At 41.8% G+C, this 24,373-nt stretch overlaps 1 long non-coding RNA gene across 1 annotated transcript; it reads right to left on the bottom strand.

Moving 5' to 3' along the window:
* Window positions 1-1,619: 1,619 nt before the first annotated feature.
* LOC109027067 (uncharacterized) lies at window positions 1,620-24,177 on the bottom strand. Its single transcript, XR_002006199.3, has 6 exons — window positions 23,366-24,177; window positions 22,732-23,138; window positions 22,020-22,148; window positions 12,650-12,749; window positions 10,603-10,693; window positions 1,620-1,795 (listed from the first exon to the last, which is right to left on the bottom strand). It is a non-coding gene; the product is annotated as an uncharacterized lncRNA (long non-coding RNA).
* Between the last annotated feature and the right edge of the window lie 196 nt (window positions 24,178-24,373).

The raw sequence follows: 24,373 nt of genomic DNA, 5'->3' as shown, positions 1-24,373 counted from the left end.
GTTGATGGGTGCAGCAGACCAACATGGCACATGTATACCTATGTAACAAACCTGCACGTTGTGCACATGTACCCTAGAATTTAAAGTATAATAATAAAAAAGCTCTAATTAAGTGGCTTAAAGAAAAATAAAAGCAATTAAATCAAATACATTATCAGAAAAAATGGAAAGACTAGTCAAATGCTTTTTCAAGTTTATGTGACTTAAGTAAAATCTTTAATAAATAAGCTGACTTTAAAATTATTGGTAAAGTAATATTAGAAATGTCTTAAGAATTGCCAGCATGCATTTTTGTTTGTATTTATTGTTCAAGCAATTTCACACTTATCCCTGCCAAATACTATAAGGTGTCAAAATTTTGGTATAGGGGTTACAAAACTATAAATCCAGTCCCAAACAGAATGATCTTTGCTTGTATAATTTTTAATAAAGAAGACATTGACATTGGTCTAATGAAGATAGCTACATCTTGAATTACTTACTAAAATACTGTAACCTCTAATCTTGTGGCTTTAGGCAGTGTAGTGTACAGGCAGGAAGGAGGTCTGTTTTGGGAAAGGACTGTTATTGTCTTTGTTTCAAAGCTGTATTAATCAGGGTTCTTTAGAGGGATAGAACTAATGGAATATATAAATATACATATATTTATATATATGTAAAGGGGAGTTAATATTAAGTGTTAACTCACACAATCACAAGGTCCCACAATAGGCCATCTGCAGGCTGAGGAACAAGGAGGGTCAGTTCGACTTCCAAAACTGAAGAACTTGGAGTCCAATTTTCAAGGGTAGGAAGCATCCAGCACGGGAGAAAGATGTAGGCTGGGAGGCTAAGCCAGTCTCTCTTTTTACATTTTTCTGCCTGCTTCTATTCTAGCCGAGCTGGCAGTTGATTAGATTGTGCCCACCCAGATTAAGGGTGGGTCTGACTTTCCCAGCTCACTGACTTAAATGTTAATCTCCTTTGGCAACACCCTCACAGACACACCCAGGATCAATACTTTGTATCCTTCAATCCAATCAAGTTGACACTCAGTATTAACCATCACAAAAGCTAAAGTATAAACTAAGATCCTCCCAAAGTTAGTTTTGCCTAGGCCCAGGAATGAACAAGGACATCTTGGCAGTTAGAAGCAAGATGGATTAAATCATATCTTTTTCACTGTCTCAGTTATAATTTTGCAATAGCGGTTTCATAACTTTAAATGATGACTATTGCAGTTTTCATAAATAATCTAGGTAAACAAAATAAAATAATTAGGTAAATGTAATGGCAGAAATACTTGTAGACAAACTTGTCATAATTTAGAATCTAAACTTATGTTAAATAATAGATATTTCATTATTTGGGTATTTTCCAATAAAAATATATGGTAGGAAAACATTCCTTCTTAAAAAAAGATTTGTTTTGAAAAAGGTGAATAATTTTTGTCTAATTCAATGCTTATTTAAAGGTTAGGTATAAGCAAGGTAAAAGGAACCAGGAAATAAGAGAGATGTAAAGAAAGTTATAGAAATAAAGGCCCGGCACGGTTCCTTACGCCTGTAATCCCAGCACTTCGGGAGGCTGACACAGGTGAATCACTTGAGGCCAGGAGTTCGAGACCAGCCTGGGCAATATGGTGTAACCTCATCTTTACCAAAAATACAAAAATTAGCCAGATGTGGTGGTGTGCACCTGTAATCTCAGCTACTTGGGAGGCTGAGGCAGGATAATCGTTTGAATCCCAGTGGCAGAGGTTGTAGTGAGCTGAGATTGTGCCGCTGAATTCCAGCCTCGGTGACAGAGTGAGACCCTGCTCAAAAAACAAACAAAAAAAGAAAGTTATAGAAATAAAGAGGTATTTTTTGGTAGGAAAGCTTAAAGAGAAATGATTTTTTTTTTCTTTTCAGACAGAGTCTCACTCTGTCACCCAGCTAGAGTGCAGTGACAAAATTTGGCTCACTGCAACCTGTGTCTCCTGGGTTCAAGCAATTCTCCTGCCTCAGCCTCCCAAGTAGCTGGGATTACAGGTGCATGCCACCATACCTAGCTAATTTTTGTATTTTTAGTAGAGATGGGGTTTCATCGTGTTGGCCAGGCTCATCTCAAACTCCCAAGCTCAAATGATCCACCTGCCTCAGCCTCCCAAAGTGCTGGGATTATAGGTGTGAGCCACCATGCCCAGCCAAGAGAAATGATTTCATATGAGAAAGAATCTTGTATGGTAAATTTAGTCCTAGAATAAAATGGTCGTTTAAGAAAGAGAGATGTTCAGGCCGGGCGCAGTGGCTCATGCCTCTAAATGCCAGCACTTTGGGAGGCTGAGGCGGGTGGATCACCTGAGTTCAGGAGTTCGAGACCAGCCTGGCCAACATGGTGAAACCCTGTCTCTACTAAAAATACAAAAAATTAGCTGGGTGTGGTGGCGTGCACCTGTACTCCCAGCTACTTGGGAGGCCGAGGTAGGAGAATTGCTTGAACCTGGGAGGTGGAGATTGCAGTGAGCCGAGATTTTGCCACTGCACTCCAGCCTGCGCAACAAGAGTGAAACTCCATCTCCAAAAAAAAAAAAAAAAAAAAAGAGAGAGATGTTCAGGACAAACCAGAAAGTCCCAGCATGTCATGGATCCTCTATATGAGTATTTTTAAAAAATACCAAAAGCATTTATATGATCATGTTGTCTATAATTAAAGGGAAAATATAATGGCCTTTCTAGAGATTGGGTTTGATATTAAAAAAAAAAACTCTTATACTCTAAAAAATTGGTTAGAACAATAATTTTTTTTTTTTTTTTTGAGACAGAGTCTCACTCTTTTGCCCAGGCTGGAGTGCAGTGACACAATCTTGGCTCACTGAAACCTCTGCCTCTTGGGTTCATGTGATTCCCCTGCCTCAGCCTCCTGAGTAGCTGGGATTACAGGCACTTGCCATCACACCCAGCTAATTTTTGCATTTTTAGTAGAGACGGGGTTTCACCACGTTGGCCAGGCTGGTCTTGAACTCCTGACCTCAGATGATCCACCCACCTTGGCCTCCCAAATTGCTGGGATTACATGCATGAGCCACCGTGTCTGACGAGAACAATGACATTTTCTTAAGGGATTGATTTATTCTTAAGAGATTTTAATTTTTTTAACCCCAAGTTCAACTTTTATTGCATCTTGCCATTTTTGGTTTTCTCTCCCCCTTTAAAAGGCATGAAATAATAACACTCTTCTTCAAACCATTTTCAGCTTAAGTTTTTTCCGCCCCCCTCAGGTTCTGTTTGTTGTGGCCTTATGCTAACAATGTTTCCTTAAAGGTCTAAAGCAAATGTTTTCTTCCAACATAATATCCTGTGCAGTGCAGAAGGTCTTTTCTTTTGCCTTTTGGTAACTGGCTTAACAGATTTTATGTGTTATTGAAATAATTCGCATGCCATTATTATTAAGTTTTGGTTTGATTAGAAAAAAACTGAGATTAAAAAAGTTTTTTTTTTTTTTTTTTTTTTTTTTTGAGACAGAGTCTCACTCTGTTGCCAGGCTGGAGTGCAGTGGTGCGATCTTGGCTCACTGCAAACTCCGACTCCCTGGTTTAGTGATTCTTTTGCCTCAGCCTCCCGAGTAGCTGGGATTACAGGCATGCGCCACCACATCCAGCTAATTTTTGTATTTTTAGTAGACATGGGGTTTCCCCATGTTGGCTGGGAGATCTTGATTCCTGACCTCGTGATCTGCCCGCCTTGGCCTCCCAAATTGCCGGGATTACAGGCGTGAAAAGTTTTTGTTAAAATTAAGATTATTGGCTGGGTGCAGTGGCTCACGCCTGTAATCCCAGGACTTTGGGAGGCTGAGGTGGGTGGATCATGAGGTCAGGAGTTTGAGACCAGCCTGGCCAATGTGGTGAACCTCTGTCTCTACTAAAAATACAAAAATTAGCCGGGCCTGGTGGTGTGCGCCTGTAATCCCAGCTACTCGGGAGGCTGAGGCAGGAGAATTGCTTGAACCTGGGAGGCAGAGGTTGCAGTGAGCTGAGATCATGCCACTGCACTCCAGCCTGGGTAATAGGGTGAGACTCTGTCTCGAAAAATTAAATTAAATTAAATTAAGATTATTACACCTGTGTATCTTTCTGTATGTGCTTTTCAAGTCCTTGTGACATTGAGTTACAGGGCTTTGACACCTGGGTCTAAAAAGGACACCAGGCCAGGCACGGTGGCTCACACCTGTAATCTCAATATTTTGGGAGGCCTAGACAGGTAGATCACCTGAGGTCAAGAGTTTAAGACCAGCCTGCCAACATGGTGAGGCCCCATCTTTACTAAAAATACAAAAATTAGCTGGGTATGGTGGTGTGCATCTGTAATCCCAGTTATTTGGGAGGCTGAGGCAGGAGAATTGCTTGAACCCAGGAGGTGGAGGTTGTAGCGAGCCAAGATCGCGCCATTGCACTCCAGCCTGGGCAACGAGGGCAAAACTCTGCCTCAAAAGAATAAAATTAAACAAAAAATAAAAAGTACACTATGTCTTTGTAAATCTTAAACACTGGCAATAATTAAGGCCTCGTCTTCTGGCCTGGTAGAAGATGCCAATCAAAATAAACTGTGTTCTTGAGACACAGGGCCAGAAATTAAAGTTATTCAACTCCTCAGGGCCCAGGGGCTATTGTGGAAAAAGTAGATGCAAGAGATTATAAGGGCTGATTTTGAGAGAGAAAATAAGTTCAGTTTCTCTATAAATTAACCATTAATGTGAAAGGTACACTGATGCAAGACCAGCATATGGGCCCCTTTGTCAGATTAACAATGTTTTCTTGAAGCATTAACTGACTTCTTAATGAAACTTATAACAATTGTAAAAGGCTTATTGATGTTATATCTTATGGTCAATATCAGAATTCTATAATTTATAACAATTTGAAAAACTAATTGTCTTCATGTTCTTTTTATTAGGGCTTATTGTTTGGAAAATTAAGTTTCTTGAAGACCGAAGGTTTTTGCCTTGAGTTATCAGTTTGGTTAAATGAATGACTTATTTTACAATGACCTGTGATCCTATTTTGTGATATCAAGTGTTTTAAACCTCTGATATCTGACGAACTTTCCAAAATCAAATTATAAATTATGACTTTTTCTGACATAAATATTCCTTTAAGATATTCATTTCCCTAAAGTCCAAAAATGACCTAATTTGGCTTATTTGGTATAAAAATTATACAGGAAGCATTGTCAAATATGAAATGGTTTTTGGCTTTCTTTGGGCTGTATTTGTATATTATTGGTATGTGTTCCAAAATTATGGGAAACTCCTATAATTCTGATTGACTTAGTATATGTTATCAGGAATAATTATAATTGTTATGTTAAATTATTATGTGCCACAGAGGTAATTCCTTGTCAATTGTGTCTTTGACTATGGCTGCCTTAAAACTTTTTGCCATCCACAGACAATTGTTGTCTTGTTTTGGTCCTCTTTAGGAAGTGGTTTTATAGCTGATTAGCTATAAAACTCTAACAGATGCTCTTGAATGCAGGTTTCTGATTACTTTGGAGATTGTGACATCAGAATAGAGGAAAAATGGCAGGACTCACAGAGAGCTGAAATATTCATGAGTGTTAAGCAGAACAGGAATTAACTGAGTGGACTGAACTAATAGAAGACTGGAGTAATCTTTTTAGTTTTTGCTTAAAATGTTGCTGATCCTTTGTTTTGTTTTTCAGAGTAAAGGAAACTTCTTTTGGGCTAGTGTTTAACAGTTAAGTAAAGTATACTCCTATGAACAAAATTTAGAGCATATTTGCTTCTTGCTACCTGATTTCTCCAGAATTTGGAAACTTTTTGAGAGTATTCCTAACTTATGGCTATATAGTTATTTGCATAAGTGCGATAAGAATCTGTTTTCATTTGTAACAGGACGGAATTGGAGAAACTGGTTGTTTTACCAAAGGCTTGACTGGAATGGCGTGCTTTTCTTTGAGGAATCAAACTTGACTTATAGAGCCAATAAAAACCCCTTAGAAGAAAACTGGCTGCATACCATGCCTACACAGTTCCTGAATAGGGTTCCTGATCTGTGGTAAGTAAAGAATATCACTTTCTGACAGGCCCAGGAGCCCCAAGTTATCTTGGGACCTCAAGAAGAGAGGAATTTACTCAGCTCATAGGTATTCGATGGTACAAATCCATGACTGGGCTTGGCTTTAAAAAGTCTTATCTGAGATTCCTTCTGTGGAACAAAGTTCCATCAAAGCCAATTTTAAAAGCCTATGTGAAAAATAATTATTCTTGCTTCCCTTTATAGAAATAGTCTAGCCAAGTATAATAAAGCAAATTGGTCCTACGATGATTTGTCTTTTGTAAAAATTGGTAACAGGAGAGAGAAAAATTATATTTCAAAAACTATAATACATCCGTTGTTAAGATTCTAGTCTTGCCTAATATTTTTCAGTTTTTATTATTTTCTACAGTTTGGACTCAATTCTAATTTTTCCTGGCTACAAGTCTCCAAAATAATGTTTTCCATTTTTTTCTTTTTTCTTTTCCTTCCCCCACCCCCCACCATTTTCCTAACATGAAATAACTGAAAACTAAGCTGTGCTTTCTTAAAACTCTGCAAACTGAAGCTAGACAACTTAAACATCAGAAGAAAATAACAGCAACCGTATACATATATAAGCCACTTTCTTACCTGCTTGTATGGACTTCAGAGTAATGTGGCCTATATCAATTTTCCAGGATTGTTCTTTTGTTTTTTGTTGTTTTTCACCATTCCTCCCCCTATTTTCTCTTCCTAGGACATGAGACTTCCCAGCCTGCTAAAGGTGAACTTTCCTGATAACTTGGGACCTACCGTCTAGGAATAAACTGTCCTAGCCATGAGAGATCAGATGAAACCTGAGACCAGAGATTCATTTCCTTCTAATATGCTTTCTCCCAAAGCTTTTCAAAAGAAAAGGGGGGAAATGTGAAAGGAAAATAAATCTTGGGGCCCCCAAATCACTAAGCTAAAGGGAAAAGTCAAACTGGGAACCACTTAGGGCAAACCTACCTCCCATTCTATTCAAAGTCATCCCTCTGCTCACTGAGATAAATGCACATCTGATTGCCTCCTTTGGAAAGGCTAATCAGAAACTCAAAAGAATGCAACCATTTGTCTCTCACCGACCTGTGACCTGGAAGCCCCCTCCCTGCTTCAAGTTATCCTGCCTTTCTGGACAGAACCAATGTGTACCTCTTACGTATACTGATTGATGTCTCATGTCTCTACAATGTGTAAAACCAAGCTATGCCCCAATCACTTAGGGCACATGTCGTCAGGACCTCCGGAGGCTGTGTCATGGGTGTGCATCCTCAACTTTGGCAAAATAAACTTTCTTTCTTTTTTTTTTTTTTTTTTTTTGAGACAAGAGTTTCACTCTTGTTGCCCAGGCTGGAGTGCAATGCCATGATCTCGGCTTACCGCAACCTCCGCCTTCCAGGTTCAAGCAATTCTCCTGCCTCAGTCTCCCGAGTAGCTGAGATTACAGACATGCACCACTACGCCTGGCTAATTTTGTATCTTTAGTAGAGACGGGGTTTCTCCATGTTGAGGCTGGTCTTGAACTCCTGACCTCAGGTGATCCGCCCGCCTCAGCCTCCCAAAGTGCTGGGATTACAGGCGTGAGCCACCACACCCGGCCGGCAGAATAAACTTTCTAAATTAACTGAGACCTGTCTCAGATACAGGCAGACATCAGTGTGTATACATGTAAGGTATACATTGGTTCGGTCTGGAATGCCTGGACAACTTGAAGGGCTGGAGGGTTTCTAGCTTGTAGGTGGATTCAAAGATTTTCTAGCTTGGGCATGGCGGCTTATGCCTGTAATCCCAGCACTTTGGGAGGCTGAAGTGGGAGGATTGCTTGAGCCCAGGAGTTCAAGACCAACCTAGGCAACATAGTGAGACCTTGTCTCTACAAAAAATTTTAAAAATTAGCCATGTGCGGTGGTGCATGTCTGTAGTCTCAGCTATGTGGGAGGTGGGAGGATAGCTCGATCCCAGGAATTCGAGGCTTCAGTGAGCCACTGCACTCCAGCCTGGGTAACAGAGTGTGCTCTTGTCTTTCCTCCTGCACTGTTAGAAATAAATTTATGGTGCCGCAAAAGAAATAGCACTCGAACATGAATTTTCTCAGCAAGGCAATTTTACTTCTATAGAAGGGTGCGTTTTGCAGATGAAGCAATGGCGAGAGCACAAGGGAGTGGAAGGGGTTCTTATCCCTGACACAGGTAGCCCCTACTGCTGTGTCGTTCCCCTTTGGCTAGGGTTGGATCACACAGTCTAAGCTAATTCCAGTGGGCTATTTTAAAGAGAGCAGGGGTACAAGCTGGAGTGGCAGGGAGAGTAGTTTGGCAGGAAGGACAGTTACAGAACAGGTACAAGATGACTAAGAACAGAGCAGGTGACCAAGGATGACTAAGGTCAGAGCAGGTGACCAAGGGTGACTAAGGTCAGAGCAGGTGATAGAGGCTAGGAGGGGGTTGTTTACTGAAACTAGGGACAAGGAGATGTAAAGAATGAGGAAGTTAAGCTTTAAAATGAGGAATAAAGAACAGGGGAGCTGAACATACTGATACATTGGTTCTTTGGAGAGGATCTCTGAACTCATTGTACTTAACAATTTATAGGCTAACACCTTTGAAGAAGCATTATTATATCCTACATGTACCATCCCCCCTGCAAAAAAAAAACAAAAAACAAATATTTTCTGATTGGCAATTGGTTGAAAGAGTTAAGTTATTATCTAAAGACCTGGAATCAATACAAAGGAAGATTTGGGTTAAGATAAGAGGTTGTGGAAACCAATGTTCTTATTATTGCAGATGAAGCCTCCAGGTAGCTGGCTTCAGAGAGAATAGATGGCAAATGTCTCTTATCAGACCTAAAAAGCTGCCAGACTCTCAATTAACTATCTCCTGGATCAGAAAAGACCAGGAAAGGGAAGGGGATTCTCTACAGAATATGGATTTTTCCTACAAGAGAGAGCTTTGCAGGGCCATTTCAAAATATGTCAAAGAAATATATTTTTGGGTAAAATACTTTGAATTCTTTCAGGGCCTGCTATCTGTCATGTGATGCTATACTAGAGTCAGGTTGGAATTTGGTATCTTACTGCTACAAAGAGTCTGTTTTGTCAGTCTTAATATCTCTGTTTAATGATAATGCTGATCAGTTGTGCCTGAATTCCAAAGGGAGGAGGGTATAATGAGGGACGTTCGACTTCCCTTCCTATCATGGCCTGAACTAGTTTTTCAGGTTTATTTTGGAAATGCCCTTGGCCAAGAGGCAGCAGTCCATTCAGTCAGTTGAGGGGTTTAGAATTTTATGTTTGGTTTACAGAGTAAATATGAGGTAAGGGCTTTTAGCTTTTAGCACATTTTCTGAGTCCCAAATCAAGATACATGGGCTAACTAGGGATTTTTGTGCCATTTTCAGATGTGAGACGCTGTCTTGGAGGCATGGTATGAATGTAGACATGATGAAAATTCAGAGGTATTTTGATGGTTTGTGGACAGCAAGTCAGAATATTTGGAATTGGGACTATTTGGGGGTTTAAATTGTAAAGAAGAGCTTGAGAGGGAATGTTGAGGCACGAGGACAGATGAACTATAGGTAGCTGTAGACAAAATTCAAGTCAGTTTTAAAAATGATGAGTTGAAAATAAACCATGAAACTGAATTAGCCAGCAGCCGGCAAATGCATTTTCTCATTGACACCTAAGCAGTGATAAAATTCCCTCATTGTAGATCCTACCTCTTCTTCAGAAAGCATATATAGGCTTGCCTATATGCTTTCTGTAAAATAAAATCAAATTACCAAAAGTTCCAGTAAGGTTATATGCTGTTATTTTTATATACCTCCTGTTCTCCCACAAACTCTTGCTTCCTCAAATGCAACATCTTCCTTCTGTTGCCCTCATCTGGATTTTCAGATCATCCATCCACCCACCCATCCCTCCTCCCATCCACCCAATGAGAATCAATGGAGTTCCTGTGGATGTTAGGCACTATGTGGTTCATGCTGGATTCCCAGCACTCACAGAGGCAAAGTCATGGATTAGTTAATTACAAGTTGGACAAACATGACCAAAAGAGAAAGGCATAGTGCTTTGGGAACACAGGGCAAGGAAACAGGACCTGGTCTGAAGGGTCCAGAAGTCTTCCTGAGGAAGCCATGTTTAAGCTGAGTTCAGAAGAGTGAGTAGAAGTTGGCCAGGAGTATTTCATGCCAGCGCCTTCCCCTCACCCCATTTCTCCCCAAGCCTGCTCTCCCTTGTCCTCTGGAATTCCTTGTCCTACTGTGAAAGCTCCCTGTGCATTTATTGACTGCTTCTCTTTTTCCAGCCCTGGGTTCTTCCTGAAGCTCCTGGGTCTCCAGTGGGTCTCTGCTCTTTGATGGCTCTGCCCACCTCCCCATTTCAGTTTGGCAATAGAATGCTCCTGTGGGCTGGGTGTGGTGGCTCACACCTGTAATCCCAGCAGTTTGGGAGGCCAAGATGGGCAGATCTCTTGAGCCCAGGCGTTCAAGACCAACCTGGGCAACATGGTGAAACCTGTCTCTCAGAAAATTAGCCAGGTGTGGGTGGCCCACTCCTGTAGTACCAGTTAATCTGGAGGCTGAGCCCAGGAGGTCAAAGATGCAACAAGCCGTGGTCCTGTCACTGCATTTCAGCCTGGGTGACAGAGTGAGACCCTGTTTCAAAAAAAAAAAGAAAAAAAATGCTACTGTGACTCTTCCTTCTTACACAATGCTCTAATATGACTTTTAAAGGACACGGTAATCATTTTGTCTTATTTCCATGGGGTAATCATTTTGTCTTTTAACTTTTCTTATCATAGAATTGCTACATTGATAAGGCATTTAGCACTGGGTCCCACACAGGGTAAGTTCTTGATATGTATTATTACCCCTACTATTATTTTTAAAAGACTCTGACCGTACATTGTACGTAACAGGCACTTCATAACTGCTTACTCATCTTCCCTTATCCCAGTGCCCATGGGCCAGTTAAGGCAGAGAAGATAGGGTTGTAGGAATCAAATGTTTATTGAGTACCTTAGAAGTCATCCTGACAGCGAGAAGGCTTTGTCCAAGGTTAAACGACTTGTTAATTAATGTTAGAGCTGGACTTGGGATCCAGGTCTTCATACTTGAGCATAGGTGTCCTGATTTGTATTTTAATGCTCTTTCTATGACAGTACCCCATGCTCTTCCAGTCTCTTTGTGGAGTCCCTGTCTTTTATCACTAGAAAGTGACAAAGGCCTTGACTCTGTGCTCAAAAGTCTTTTTTTGTCTCCTCTGCAAAAAGTGGACTCTCTCATGCAATCCCAGAAACTGGAAATTCTCTCTAGAGAGCATGCCTGGCTGTCTCTCAGGGATGGGGTGGGAGTTGGGGGAGGATATAATGCCCCCTCCTGCTACTTACCAGAGTCTGTCTCATTTGAGTGAGCATTTGGAGGACTTTTATCATGGAATCACCCTACATTCCTCAATCTTTGCTTACAAGTGCCCTTGAAGCATCCCTCTGCTTCACTTTTGGAGGAATTGAGTTATAGGTGACAGTTCATACCTACTGCCACCTTCTGTTGTAGAGTGTTAAGTACACAAGGTCTTTCTAGAGATGTGCTCTACGAGGCAGTATGGCATCAGAGTTAAGAACACAGAACCTGGAGTCAGTCTACTTGGGTTTAATGTCAGCCTTAACTTGGGCAAATTATTTAAACTCTCCAAGTCTCAGTTTCTTCACTGAGGGACAACAATCAAAGCTACTTCAGAGGGCTGATGGAGGATTAAAAGGTGCTACGACATATAAAGCACATGGCCCACTGCCTGGCACATAGCAAGCATTCAATAAATGCCAGCTGTTATTATTTTCTCATCTGATACCTACAGCAGCCTTGGGAGATAGGCAGGGCAGGTGTTATTAACCCTTCTATACCCCTGGGAAGGCTGAGTTTCAGGAATGTTAAATGACTTGATCTGAGGTCACAGAGCCAGTGAATGGCAGTCAGGACCCCAGGTGGTCTGACTCTGAGTTCAGTGCTCCTTCTCCCTCTGAGTGGCCTCTGAAATGAATGGTATTTCCCTTGGGGACCTGCCTGACCAACTTTCACGTTTGTGAATTCTCTTTCCTTCCAGCTTCTCCTCCTTTTGTCAGAATTCTGCCTGGTGATAGTTTCCAGAAACCCACCAGTCAAAAAGCTACCTGTTTCTGTGAGGCCAGGATGCAGGCCTCTCAGGAGGATTCAGGAGGGCTACTCAGTCGCTGGAAGGCTGGAGGGTTCCTGCTCATGCAGTGAGTACATTGAGCTTTCAGCTGGGAGTTAACTTAGTTGTCTGTTGGGTGGAATTACCTTGAGTCCCTTCAACTTGAAAGAAAACCTAACATATATTTGTGCATTTGAAAATTGCAGAATGATTTAATTTTATATCAAGTATTGTAATATATATGATATTACTGGAAAGATACTAATGAGTTTTTACTTGCATTTTATACAAAGGATAACTTCTTATTCAAGTCCTCTGGGCCTCTTGCTTTTACACATTACCAAGAACATTCCATTTTGTTCAATAAAAGCGTTGATTTCATCCGTCTTTGTTGTCCGATAGGTTGGCAGGGTAGGGCTATTGCTTGCTTATTTTCTTACCTCTGGAGTATTCACTTCTGAAAGGAAGGGGTGTTTCACTTGTGGACTGGGTGATGCTGGGTAAGTTGCTGAACCTCTCTCTGGGCCTCGGGTGCCACATCTGAAATGATGATTCTTATCTCACAGACCTGTGTAAAGGGTTCAAGCACTGTCCCTGACACTAGGGGCTTGGTCAGCCTGAGTTTATCTTATGTGTTTATCTTTGTCCTTCACATTTATTCATCCACAGTAACATTAATGACTTCATTTGCTCCAAACCCATGAGGCACATGGGACCAGTATGAATTTGAAATAGAAAAGGATATGGCTAAATTGCCTTATAAAAACCTTTATCAGTTTATACTACCATCAACTCTGTGAGTGAAAGTTCCCAATTTACTTAAGCATACTTCAACTTTTTATTGAAAAATAAAACACAGATATAAAAACCCACACCTAACAAATGCACGGCTTAATGAATTATTGTGAATGCCACCTGAGTTAAGAAGTCGAACTTTGCTACCCACCCCAGAACCTGTGCCCCTTTCCCTGATCCCAATTGCCTACCCCTCTCTCTCTGTAAGTACTCACTTTCTTGACCTTTGTAGTAATCATTTACTTTTTAAAGTTTTTTTTAAGATCCAAATGCGCATCTCAAGATACTCTAGTCTTGCTCATTAAAAAAAAGTGATAATTTTTTAAAGCCGTGATTATTCAGTAAATTCTTCCTCCATCCCTCTTTTTTTTCTTTACAATTTGCCTGTAGAAGAATTCAGGCCTTTTGGCTTGTAGAGTTTCCCATAGTCTGGGTTTTGCTGACTGCATACTCATGGTGCAGTTAAGCATGTTCCTCAGTCTTCTGTGTTTTCTTCAAATTGGCAGGTAGTTCAGAGACTGGATTAGAACTCAGGTTCAGTTTCTTTGGCAAGATTGTAGGTGGTGTTGGGCATGATTATAGGAAGTGCATAATATCTAATGGTCTCTTTTTATGTTTGTAACCATTCATACGTACTTTATTGAGGGCTGCAGAATGGTGATATTCTATCATTTCTTTTCCATTTATTAGTTGGGATACTTTTATAAAGGGAAACTTACCTTTGTTTATTATTTGTTTACCCAGTGGTGCAGTTCCTATGGGAAAGGCTGGATTAATGCTGGAGTTTTCCCCCTTTAGATACCAGTTTTCAAGACAATGAATTAATTCCATATCATCCTCTGAGGGTGACCAATCATTTTAAAAAATATCATTATGAATCCATAGGTTTAAATATATTTGATGGTTTTAGTCTATTGCAAGCTTGTCCAGCTTGTGGCCCACAGTCTGCATGCAGCCCAGATAGCTTTGAATGTGGCCTAACACAAATTTGTAAACTTTCTTAAAACATTATGAGATTATTTTTCCAATTTTTTTTTAAGTTCATCAGTTGTTGTTAGTGTATTTTATGTGTGGCTTAAGACAAGTCTTTTTCCAGTGTGGCCCAGGGAAGCCAAAAGATTGGACACCCCAGTCTATTGCAATTATTATCATCATTGAAGCCCAAGTTGTCCCCCATCTTTGGTCAGTGGAAGCTTCTTCAGGTTTGATTCTAAGTCCTTTTGACATGACCGTAGTGGTTTTTTATAGTTTCCTTATTATTTGGCATGAAGAAGTGTTCCAGGCTCATCTCATGTATTTCCTGCTCCAGACATAAAATGAGCCATTTCTCTGAGAATCACTGGTTTCTTTGGATAAGAAATTTGTGATGGTTAATATTGAGTGTCAACTTGATTGGATTGAAGAATGCAAAGTATTGTTCCTGGGTGTGTCTGTGAGGGTGTTGCCAAAGGAGATTAACATTTGAGCTAGGGGACTGGGAGAGGTAGACCCACCCTCAATCTAGATAGGCAGAATCTGAGCTCAATCTAATCAGCTACCAGCGTGGCTAGAATAAAGCAGGCAGAAGATGGAAACAGCAGACTTGCTGAGTCTTCTGGCCTTCATCTTTCTCCTATGCCAGATGCTTCCTGCCCTCGAACATCGGACCCTGAGTTCTTTAGCTTTTGGACTCTTGGACTTACACCACTGGTTTGCCAGGGCTTTCGGGCCTTTTGCCACAGACTGAAGATTGCGCTTTTGGCTTCTCTACTTTCTTTCTTTTTTTCTTTTTTTGAGACAGAGTCTTGCTCTGTCAGCCAGGCTGGAGTAGAGTGGCACAATCTCAGCTCACTGCAACCTCCGCCTCCTGGGTTCAAGCAATTCTCCTGCCTCAGCCTCCTGAGTAGCTGGGATTATAGGCGTGTGCCACCACGCCTGGCTAATTTTTGTATTTTTAGAAGAGACAAGGTCAGGCTGATCTTGAACTCCTGACCTCAGGTAATCCGCCCGCCTTGGCCTCCCAAAGTGCTGTGATTACAGGCGAGAGCCACTGCGCCTAGCCGGCTTCCCTACTTTTGAGGTTTTGGGGCTCAGCTGGCTTCCTTGCTCCTCAGTTTGCAGGTGGCCTGTTCACACTTCACTTTGTGATTGTGTGAGTCAGTACCCCTTAATAAACTCCCCCTTATATACACATCTATCCCATTAGTTCTGTCCCTCTAGAGAATCCTAATACAAAACTATACATCAAGACCACAATCTGCTAGTGATGATCATTACTACTGAGGTTGGGCCTTATTTCTAGACCTTTTCAATAAACATTTAGAACTGGGGGGACTTGAGGTAAGGGATTTATTGCATGTTGATAACATTTGTCTGTGCCTTTTACAATTGAAGATCAGTTTTACTGGATATAAAATCCTTGGCTCTTTCTTTCCTTGGGCATCTTAAATATGTGAATTCCATTTCCTTTACCATAAAATATTGCTGTTGAAGAGTCTGATAATTAGCTGAATTTCTTTCCCTTCTTAAATCATGTACTTTAATTTTCTTTATAGCTAAAGACGTTGTTATTTAAAGTTCAGTAATTTTACTAGAATGTCTTGGTACTGGTTATTCTGGGTAAATATCCTCAGGGATGAGGTCTGCTCTTTTAATATGAAGTCTGGAATCTTTTTTTTATTTCAGGAAAGTTTTCTTGAATTATAGTTTTAGTGTCTGTTCTGTTCCCTTCTTGTGGTTTTTTTAGGAACTTTATTAACTGTATGTATGATCTTCTTTGCCTGCCTTCAATATTTGTCAGTTTCTCTTCAGTTCTTTTTATCTCTTAATTTTTTTTTGTTCAGATTTTTTTCCCTGTTTTTCACCTGTTTCTCTCTCTCTCTCTCTCTTTTTCCTGAATAGAGATGGGGTCTCCTTATGGTTCCCAGGCTGGTCTTGAACTCCTGGGTTCAAGTGATCCTCCCGCATCAGCCTCTTAAAATGCAGGGGTTACAGGCATGAACTTCACCTGTTTCTCTTAAGAAACATGTGTTTATTGACCCTGTCTGACATTTCTGAAGAGAGCAGTGGTTCTCCTGGCATGGGGTTTGAGCTCTGAGAATGGACAGACTGCCTCCTCAAGTGGGTCCCTGACTCCCATGTAGCCTAACTAGGAGATATCTCCCAGTAGGGGCTGACTGACACCTCATACAGGCGGGTGCCCCTCTGGGATGAAGCTTCCAGAGGAAGGATCAGGCAGCAATATTTGCTGTTCTGCAGCCTCCACTGGTGATATCCAGGCAAACAGGGTCTGGAGTGGACCTCCAACAAACTCTAACAGACCTGCAGCTGAGGGACCTGACTCTTAGAAGAAAAACTAACAGGAAGGAATAGCATCAACATCAACAAAAAGGACATCCACACCAAAACCCCATCTGTAGGTCACCAGCATCAACAAAAAGGACATCTACACCCAAACCCCATCTGTAGGTCACCAGCATCAAAGACCAAAGGTAGATAAAACCACAAAGATGGGGAGAAACCAGAGCAGAAAAGCTGAAAATTCTAAAAACTGGAGCGCCTCTTCTCCTCCAAAGGATCGCAGCTCCTCACCAGCAACGGAACAAAGCTGGATGGAGAATGACTTTGACGAGCTGACAGAAGTAGGCTTCAGAAGGTTGGTAATAACAAACTTCTCTGAGCTAAAGGAGGATGTTTGAATCCATCGCAAGGAAGCTAAAAACCTTGAAAAAAGGTTAGACGAATGGCAAACTAGAATAAACAGTGTAGAGAAGACCTTAAATGACCTGATGAAGCTGAAAACCATGGCACAAGAACTATGTGACACATGCACAAGCTTCAATAGCCGATTCAATCAAGTGGAAGAAAGGGTATCAGTGATTGAAGATCAAATTAATGAAATAAAGCAAGAGGAGAAGTTTAGAGAAAAAAAGAATAAAAAGAAACAAACAAAGCCTCCAAGAAATATGGGACTATGTGGAAAGACCAAATCTATGTTGGACTGGTGTACCTGAAAGCGACGGGGAGAATAGAACCAAATTGGAAAACAGTCTTCACAGTATTATCCAGGAGAACTTCCCTAAGCTAGCAAGGCAGGCCAACATTCAAATTCAGGAAATACAGAGAATGCCACAAAGATACTCCTGGAGAAGAACAATCCCAAGACATATGATTATCAGATTCGCCAAGGTAGAAATGAAGGAAAAAATGTTAAGGGCAGCCAGAGAGAAAGGTCGGGTTACCCACAAAGGGAAGCCCATCAGACTAACAGTGGATCTCTTGGCAGAAAGTCTACAAGCCAGGAGAGAGTGGGGGCCAATATTCAACATTCTTAAAGAAAAGAATTTTCAACCCAGAATTTCATATCCAGCCAAACTAAGCTTCATAAGTGAAAGATAAATAAAATCCTTTACAGAAAAGCAAATGCTGAGAGATTTTGTCACCACCAGGCCTGCCTTATAAGAGCTCCTGAAGGAAGCACTAAACATGGAAAGGAACAACTGGTACCAGCCACCGCAAAAACATGCCAAATTGTAAAAACCATTGATGCTAGGAAGAAACTGCATCAACGAATGGACAAAATAACCAGCTAACATCATAATGACAGGATCAAATTCACACATAACAATATTAACCTTAAATGTAAATGGGCTAAATGCCCCAATTAAAAGACACAGACTGGCAAATTGGATAAAGAGTCAAGACCCATCAGTGTGCTGTATTCAGGAGACCCATCTCACATGCAGAGACACACATAGACTCAAAATAAAAGGATGGAGGAAGATCTACCAAGCAAATGGAAAGCAAAAAAAGCCAGGGGTTGCAATCCTAGTCTCTGATAAAACAGACTTTAAACCAACAAAGATCAAAAGAGACAAAGAAGGACATTACATAATGGTAAAGGGATCAATTCAACAAGAAGAGCTAACTATCCTAAATATATATGCACCCAATACAGGAGCACCCAGATTCATAAAGCAAGTCCTTAGAGACCTACAAAGAGACTTAAGACTCCCACACAATAGTAATGGGAGAATTTAACACCCCACTCTCAACATTAGACAGACCAATGAGACAGAAGTTTAACAAGGATATCCAGGACTTGAACTCAGCTCTGCACCAAGCAGACCTAATAGACATCTACAGAACTCTCCACCCCAAATCAACAGAATATACATTCTTCTCAGCACCACATCACACTTATTCCAAAATTGACCACACAGTTGGAAGTAAAGCACTCCTCAGCAAATGTAAAAGAACAGAAATCACAACGAAGTGTCTCTCAGACCACAGTGCAATCAAATTAGAATTCAGGATTAAGAAACTCACTCAAAACTGCACAATTACATGGAAACTGAACAACCTGCTCCTGAATGACTACAGGGTAAGTAACGAAATGAAGGCAGAAATAAAGATGTTGTTTGAAACCAATGAGAACAAAGACACAACGTACCAGAATCTCTGGGATGCAATTAAAGGAGTATGTAGAGGGAAATTTATAGCACTAAATGCCCACAAGAGAAAGCAGGAAAGACCTAATATCAACACCTTAACATCACAATTAAAAGAACTAGAGAAGCAAGGGCAAACAAATTCAAAAGCTAGCAGAAGGCAGGAAATAACTAAGATCAGAGCAGAACTGAAGGAGATAGAGACACAAAAAACCCTTCAAAAAATCAGTGAATCCAGGAGCTGGTTTTTGAAAAGATCAACAAAATTGATAGACTGCTAGCAAGACTAATAAAGAAGAAAAGAGAGAAGAATCAAATAGACACAATAAAAAATGATACAGGGGATATCGCCACTGATCCCACAGAAATACAAACTACCATCAGAGAATACTATAAACACCTCTATGCAAATAAACTAGAAAATCTAGAAGAAATGGATGAATTCCTGGACACATACACCCTCCCAAGACTAAACCAGGAAGAATTTGAATCTCTGAATAGACCAATAACAGGCTCTGAAATTGAGGCAATAATTAATAGCTTACCAACCAAAAAAAGTCCAGGACCAGATGGATTCACAGCCAAATTCTACCAGAGGTACAAAGAGGAGCTGGTACCATTCCTTCTGAAACTATTCCAATCAATAGAAAAAGAGAGAATCCTACCTAACTCTTTTTATGAGGCCAGCATCATCCTGATACCAAATCCTGGCAGAGACACAACAAAAAAAGAGAATTTTAGACCAATATCCCTGATGAACATCAGTGCAAAAATCCTCAGTAAAATACTGGCAAACCAAATCCAGCAGCTCATCAAAAAGCTTATCCACCATGATCAAGTGGGCTTCATCCCTGGGATGCAAGGCTGGTTCAACATATGCAAATCAATAAACGTAATCCATCACATAAACAGAACCAATGACAAACACCACATGATTATCTCAATAGATGCAGAAAAGGCCATCAACAAAATTCAACAGCCCTTCATGCTAAAAACTCTCAATAAACTAGGTATTGATGGAACGTATCTCAAAATAATGAGAGCTATTTATGGCAAACCCACAGCCAATATCATACTGAATGGGCAAAAACTGGAAGCATTCCCTTTGAAAACTGGCACAAGACAGGGATGCCCTCTCTCACCACTCGTATTCAACATAGTGTTGGAAGTTCTGGCCAGGGCAATCAGGCAAGAGAAAGAAATAAAGGGTATTCAATTAGGAAAAGAGGAAGTCAAATTGTCCCTGTTTGCAGATGACATGATTGTATATTTAGAAAACCCCATTGTCTCAGCCCAAAATCTCCTTGAGCTGATAAGCAACTTCAGCCAAGTCTCAGGATACAAAATCAGTGTGCAAAAATCACAAGCATTCCTATACACCAATAACAGACAAACAGAGAGCCAAATCATGAGTGAACTCCCATTCACAATAGCTACAAAGAGAATAAAATACCTAGGAATCCAACTTACAAGGGATGTGAAGGACCTTTTCAAGGAGAACTACAAACCTTACCCCCAACCCCATGCTCTCTGAAACATGTGCTGTGTCAACTCAGGGTTAAATGGATTAAGGGTGGTGCAAGATGTGCTTTGTTAAACAGATGCTTGAAGGCAGCATGCTCGTTAAGAGTCATCACCACTGCCTTATCTCAAGTACCCAGGGACACAAACACTGCAGAAGGCCGCAGGGTCCTCTGCCTAGGAAAACCAGAGACCTTTGTTCACATGTTGATCTGCTGACCTTCTCTCCACTATTGTCCTATGACCCTGCCAAATCCCCGTCTGTGAGAAACACCCAAGAATGATCAATAAATACTAAAAAAAAAAAAAAAAAAAAAAAAGAATGTTGAATACTGGCCCCTACTCTCTTCTGGCTTCTAGAGTTTCTGCCGAGAGATCTGCTGTTAGTCTGATGGGCTTCCCTTTGTGGTTACCCATCCTTTCTCTCTGGCTGCCCTTAACATTTTTTCCTTCATTTCAACTTTGGTGAATCTGACAATTATGTGTCTTGGAGTTGCTCTTCTTGAGGGGTATCTTTGTGGCATTCTCTGTATTTCCTGAATCTGAATGTTGGCCTGCCTTGCTAGATTGGGGAAGTTCTCCTGGATAATATGCTGCAGAGTGTTTTCCAACTTGGTTCCATTCTCCCTGTCACTTTCAGGTACACCAATCAGACGTAGATTTGGTCTTTTCACATAGTCCCATATTTCTTGGAGGCTTTGTTCGTTTCTTTTTATTCTTTTTTCTCTAAACTTCCCTTCTCACTTCATTTCATTCATTTCATCTTCCATCGCTGATACCCTTTCTTCCAGTTGATCGCATCGGCTCCTGAGGCTTCTGCATTCTTCACGTAGTTCTCGAGCCTTGGCTTTCAGCTCCATCAGCTCCTTTAAGCACTTCTCTGTATTGGTTATTCTAGTTATACATTTGTCTAAATTTTTTTCAAAGTTTTTAACTTCTTTGCCTTTGGTTTGAATTTCCTCCTGTAGCTCGTAGTTTGATCGTCTGAAGCCTTCTTCTCTCAACTCATCAAAGTCATTCTCCATCCAGCTTTGTTCCATTGCTGGTGAGGAACTGTGTTCATTTGGAGGAGGAGAGGTGCTCTGCTTTTTAGAGTTTCCAGTTTTTCTGCTCTGTTTTTTCCCCATCTTTGTGGTTTTATCTACTTTTGGTCTTTGATGATGGTGATGTACAGATGGGTTTTTGGTGTGGATGTCCTTTCTGTTTGTTAGTTTTCCTTCTAACAGACAGGACCCTCAGCTGCAGGTGTGTTGGAGTTTGCTAGAGGTCCACTCCAGACCCTGTTTGCCTGGGTATCAGCAGCGGTGTTTGCAGAACAGTGGTTTTTTGTGAACCACAAATGCTGCTGTCTGATCGTTCCTCTGGAAGTTTTGTCTCAGAGGAGTACCCGGCCGTGTGACGTGTCAGTCTGCCCCTACTGGGGGGTGCCTCCCAGTTAGGCTGCTCAGGGGTCAGGGGTCAGGGACCCACTTGAGGAGGCAGTCTGCCTGTTCTCAGATCTCCAGCTGCGTGCTGGGAGAACCACTGCTCTCTTCAAAGCTGTCAGACAGGGACATCTAAGTCTGCAGAGGTTACTGCTGTCTTTTTGTTTGTCTGTGCCCTGCCCCTAGAGGTGGAGCCTACAAAGGCAGGCAGGCCTCCTTGAGCTGTGGTGGGCTCCACCCAGTTCGAGCTTCCCGGCTGCCTTGTTTACCTAAGCAAGCCTGGGCAATGGTGGGCGCCCCTCCCCCAGCCTCACTGCCACCTTGCAGTTTGATCTCAGACTGCTGTGCTAGCAATCAGCGAGACTACGTGGGCATAGGACCCTCTGAGCCAGGTGCGGGATTTAATCTCCTGGTGTGCCGTTTTTTAAGCCCATCGGAAAAGCGCAGTATTTGGGTGGGAGTGACCCGATTTTCCAGGTGCCGTCTGTCACCCCTTTCTTTGACTAGGAAAGGGAACTCCCTGACCCCTTGCGCTTCCTGAGTGAGGCAATGCCTCGCCCTGCTTTGGCTCGCGCATGGTGCGCTGCACCCACTGACCTGCGCCCACTGTCTGGCACTCCCTAGTGAGATGAACCCAGTACCTCAGATGGAAATGCAGAAATCACCCGTCTTCTGCGTCGCTCACACTGGGAGCTGTAGACCGGAGCTGTTCCTATTCGGCCATCTTGGCTCCTCCGCCCCTGTATTTTTTTATATATATCTGTTTCTTCCTATAAGAATATCAGTGTCTCAAGGGTAGGGATCTGGTCCTATTTGTTTTTGAAACTCTCTCGCCTAGTATTAGTTAATAGGACTAAGTGAGAACAGAACATCCAAGACCTTTAACAAGCGACCATCCTTTTTGTGTTTCCTGATGTTTTAAGAGACAAAAGTGCTTTTGCAGCCGTGGCTTCTGAGACTAAGAGAAGAGATTAAACAAAGCCAAATTTACTCAAAGCACAACATATCTGTGCATGTATTCAGGTCTGTCTCTAGCATCCTAGTCAGAAAAGCAGTACCTCCCTCCATAGTCTGATACAGATTTCAGACTTGCATCCCCCTAGGACAATACCACTTGCACCATTGGAAAAATGCATTATTGCTTTCTCTAGCAGCTGATTAAATTCTAGTTCCCCATGATGCATGGAACTTGCTTGAGGACTGGTGGAGTACCTAGACTATAGACTTCATTCTGAAATCCCACCAACTCCCAAAGAACCCATCATACAGCCCATGATGCATGCACACTCCAGGTACCACTACCATATGACTACAGGCCCAACCACCACCTCTTGAAAGCCAGAGTGGACCTACCTCTCTTGAGGCTGGCCTTGTAGCCAATCTAGTTGGCTTCTGTGTGTTCCATAGCCTTGCCATGTGCCTTGGACCATGCAATATTGATGATGATACAAGTAATCCTTTAGTGAGCACTTATCAGTGTACCAGGTGCTGTGCTAAATGTGCTTCAAACAACATTTCATTGAACTCCCACGACTCAATGAATTCATTTCTATTGCAGATGAAGCCTCTGAGAAGTTAGGTAATTTTTCTCTAGGTTACAGTACAAGTAAGTACAAGAGCCAGGACTAAAACTCAGGCTTGTTAGAAGTGTCCAAAATCCATGTTCCTAATGACTTGTAGCATGAGGGTTCCCAGAAGCTAGCTCTGAGATGGAGATTTGTATACAGGAGATTTACGAGGAATGTGCTTGGGATCAACACCTGTGGAAAGAATGAGTTGGAAGCAGGATGGGGCAGATGAAGAAGCTGAGCACTGAGGAAGTCCCACTGAAAGCCTCAGCTAGCCCCCAGGGAACTCTGAAGCTGGGATGGCCCTTTAGAATCATCCTGTTGTGATATAGAAGCTGGAAAGAGGAGAAACCTATAAAATAATTAAGAAACAATTCTATGTCATCACTCCAGGGAAGCTCGTTAATTTATTCACTTACTTGCCCACTCATTCTTTGATTCACTCATTCATTCATTCAGTGTGCCAGATTCGGTGCTGGATTCTGGGGGACAAGGTACAAAGTGAAGTTTACAGTCAACACGGAGATGATGAACACATGAGCTAGCAGAACACAGTCTTACGGGTGCTCAGATAGAGATGTGCACAGGGTTCCATGAGAGAATGGATGTGGGGATGCACTGAAAGCAAGTGGGAGGAGCCAGGATGTTGCTGCCTCCTCAGAGGTAACTGGGCTTTCCTAGGGCAGGGGGAAGAAGGGCATTCTGGGCCCAGGGGAAAGACTGAGCTTTTTAGTTTTCTCCAGATGGGTTTTTTTTTTTTTGAGACAGAGTCTTGCTCTGTTGCCCAGGCTGGAGTGCAGTGTCACAATCTTGACTCACTGTAGCCTCTGCTTCCCAGGTTCAAGCAATTATCCTGACTCAGCCTCCTGAGTAGCTGGGATTACAGGCGTGCACCACCGTGCCTGGCTAATTTTTGTATTTTTAGTAGAGATGGGGTTTCACCATGTTGGCCAGGCTGGTCTCAAACTCCTGACCTTGTAGATCTGCCTGCCTCAGCCTCCCAAAGTGCTGGGATTACAGGCGTGAGCCACTGTGCCCAGTCTCAGATAGGGTTGTCTTAGTTAATTTGGGCTCCTGTAACAAAAGTCAAGACAGAGTGGCTTGTAAACAACAGACATTGACTTCTTATAGTTCTGGAGGCTGGAAATCAGATCAGGGCCACAACAACTTTCTGGTTAGGGCCCTCTTCTGGGTTTCAGACTGCTGACTTCTTATCCTCACATGGCAGAAAGAGCTAGAGAGCTCTCTGGGGTCTCTTTTATGAGGCACTAATCCCATTCATGACAGCTCCACCCTTATGACCTAATTACTCCCAAAGGCCCCACCTCCATTATCCCCTTGGGGGTTAGGATTTCAATATATGAATTTTTGGGAAACACAAACATTTAGCCCATGACAGGGGCCAAGGGAGTGAGGTGGGATCAGAA

Source organism: Gorilla gorilla, chromosome 4 (assembly GCF_029281585.2).
Source record: "Gorilla gorilla gorilla isolate KB3781 chromosome 4, NHGRI_mGorGor1-v2.1_pri, whole genome shotgun sequence".
Lineage (NCBI taxonomy): Eukaryota > Metazoa > Chordata > Mammalia > Primates > Hominidae > Gorilla > Gorilla gorilla.
This window is presented reverse-complemented; position numbering and strand designations above follow the sequence as displayed.